Below are 3,297 nucleotides of genomic sequence, written 5' to 3'. Positions count from 1 at the left end.
TTGTTAATAAAATGATCACCAATAATGCATGAAATTGTGGGACACCCCGGATCTTTATATTTAACAAGACTTTTATATTGAATAATGGAACTAGCTTGTTCAGTTAAAAATGTATTTTTAGGAACATTAGTGTTTGTTTTAACAGTACAAAGATCCTTTAAAAATTTAGAGTAGGCAAGAATTTGTTTAATGGCATCTAAGAAAGGGATATTGATACTAACTTGTTTAAAAACTTCTAAGATGTCATTATATTGGCCGCCTTTTTTAATTGGAAGTAATCTTTGTGGGAATGAGGCTTTTGGAATGAAAGGATGGATTGGAGTTTCCTTGTTTGAAAAGTCATTGGCATTAGAATTAGAAGGCTGACTCTTTTCTTTTTCTTTTCCGTTTTCGTTTTCAACCTCGGGTATGTAATCGGGTTTGACAATGTTCTTTCCGGACCTAAGAGTTGAAATTGATTTGACTTCTCCATTATGACTAGACTTTCCTATCTCATATTGACCTTTTGGATTAGGGATAGGTTGACTAGGGAATGTTCCTTTTTCTCTATCAGCTAAAGTAGTGGCGAGTTGTCCTACTTGTCTCGAGTTTGGTAATTGATTAAGACTGATTTTGTAGGATTTGTTGAGTGGATTGCATAAATTGTTGTAAAGTATCTTCTAAGGAAGGTTTTCTTTGTTGCAGATATGGTTGATTTTGTGGGGCATGAGCTTGGTTTTGTGTGTTGTATTGGTGCCCTTGATTTATTTGAGGCTGGTTTTGTCTCCATGAAAAGTTCGGATGGTTTCTCCAATTTGGATTGTAGGTGGATGAAAATGGGCTATCATTTTTGGTTTCCCATAAGAATGAAGAGCATTGGCCTCCTCAAAAAAGGCTTCTTGGTAGGAAGGACATGATTGGGCGTTATGGCAAGGACTAGAACATATAGAACAAACATCTTTTCTTGGTTGTATTGGAGAATTTATAGTTTGGCTTATGGCTAAAGCTTCTACTTTTCTCGCTAATTTGTCTAAGGAAGTTCTTAAGTCTAATTCCTCTTTTACTTCCTACCTTCCTCCTCTTTTTGGTGAATTGGTTGACCTAGACCTAGGATCAAAATAATTCCATTGTTGTGAATTGACAGATAAATCTTCAAGGGCGTCCCACGCCTCTTGTCCTTGAAATTTTAAAAAATTTCCAGTATGCATAGATTGAATCATTTGACGATTAGAGGGAGTCAAACCATCATAAAAATATTTTACAAGTCTCCATTTTTCAAAACCATGATGAGGACATTTTAATAATAAATCTTTAAATCTTTCCCAACATTCATAAAACTCTTCATTATCTTTTTGAAAAAACTTGGAGATTTCTCTCCTTAGACTATCAGTTTTAGACATAGGAAAAAATTTCAGCAAGAATTTATTATAAAGTTGATCACATGTAGTTATAGACCCTATTGGAAGGGAACTTAACCATGCTTTTGATTTGTCTTTTAATGAAAAAGGAAACAATCTTAGTTTGACCGACTCATCAGAAATTTTTTGAAATTTAAATGTTGAGCAAATTTCTAAGAAATCTTTGACATGCATGTAAGGATTTTCTCTATCTAACCCATAAAAAGATGGCATCAATTGAATGATTGCTAGTATAAGCTCAAAATGAGTAGCGGAAGTTGTAGGAAAAACAATGCATGAAGGAGCATTAGATGAAATAGGTGTAAAATATTCAAGCAAAGTTTTTGCAGGCACAACATTTTCATCAACAGGATTAGCAGTTGGTTCCATGATGCTTAAATTTTTACTAACACTTTCAATTTCAAACAAAGATAGACGTCTTTTTACTAATCTATTTTTAGAGTTACGTTCCCAATGATGCATACAATTTTCACAAACAAGGCAACAAAGATAATCTCAAACAAGCAATTTTCTGATGTGGAAGATTAGTTAAAACCGCAACCACAGAGCATACTTAAAGTTTTTTTAGCGATTCCACAACAATATAATTCTTATGGTTTACTTGTCCCCTGGCCTATTTGATTCCACTTACTCGCGCACTACTAACAACTCCGCGAGGTTAATTAGTAGAGGCGGATTGGGAATTTTGTTCAAATTTCCTTTAAGCAAAAATTGCTTATGGTGAAAGGACAAGATTTAGGTTTTTTTGTTTTCAAGTATTTTTCACAATTACACTAAAATATGATAAAAGACAAAGAAAAAAAAATAAGGCAAAAATTAAATAAGACTAAAATTTAGGCAAGAGTAGGGAGGCATAGCATGCCATCAACCAAATAAAAAATAAGGTAAAAACTAGGAGGTCAACTAGTAACTTGCGGATTTTAAATAAAATAAAAATTACAACAAGATAAATAAAGAAAATTATAACAAAGGTTAGGAGGCACAATTGCCGTCAACTAACAAAGATATAAAAGAAATAAAATTAAAACAAAATTAGAAGGCACAAGTGCCATCAACTAAAAAAAATGCAATAAATATAAATATAAATATATAAATACATTTTTTTATGGGTGGTAGAACCATCCCAAATTTTCTTTTTATCTTTTATTTTTTAGTTTTTATAGATATATATTTTTTATATTTTTGTATATATAGTTTTTTTAGTGCAAAAATTAAAATAACTAGTAGAAGAATTTACTAACCTTGAGATAAATTTCATTTCTTTTCTCTTGCAACTCCCCGACAACGGCGCCAAAAACTTGATGGACCCAAAACGAGTATGTTTTAAAAATTTGTACTCACAAGCACACGAATTGTATATGGAATATAGTGTTCGTGTAAGCATGAGATTGAACCCAAATGAGTTGTCTAAAATAAAAAAGAAAACTATTTTAAACCAAAATTAATAAATTCTAACCTAGCTCCAAAGATTGATGAGTTTTAATGTTATGAACATAAAATAAAAGATTGAAAATAAAGTTATTTAAGAGAATAAAAATAAACTAATAATGATTAGAAAATAAGTGTTAAAAGAAAAGATTATTAAGATATTAGAATCCACAAAATGTAAGTTTAATAATATTTATTAGTATATTGATTCCAAAGTTTTAGTGATAGTTAAAATAATTCAAACTATCATTTTTCAAATAGATTTATAATTTTAAGTACAAGTTACTTCTAAAAAGATAGGATTTTTCTTCACTTTTCAAAAATTATATTTCAAAGTATTTAATGTGAATCAACCTAATGAAACAACAAAAAATCAAATAACATTATTTATAAGGCAAAACATAATATTTTTGTTCTAAGCATGGATGTGTACAATTTAATGACACATCTTACACAAAGAATATTATGTTTT

General features: G+C 30.3%; 1 non-coding gene across 1 annotated transcript; it reads left to right on the top strand.

The window, feature by feature from the left end:
• The first annotated feature begins 1,257 nt into the window (after positions 1-1,257).
• Positions 1,258-1,364, top strand: LOC133807631 (small nucleolar RNA R71). The gene has a single exon (XR_009879532.1). It is a non-coding gene; the product is annotated as a small nucleolar RNA R71 (small nucleolar RNA).
• Positions 1,365-3,297: the final 1,933 nt, after the last annotated feature.

The sequence above is a fragment of the Humulus lupulus genome, chromosome X (genome assembly GCF_963169125.1).
Source record: "Humulus lupulus chromosome X, drHumLupu1.1, whole genome shotgun sequence".
NCBI classification, from domain to species: domain Eukaryota; kingdom Viridiplantae; phylum Streptophyta; class Magnoliopsida; order Rosales; family Cannabaceae; genus Humulus; species Humulus lupulus.
Note: the sequence above shows the minus strand (reverse complement) of the source record. Positions and strands in the feature narration are given on the sequence as shown.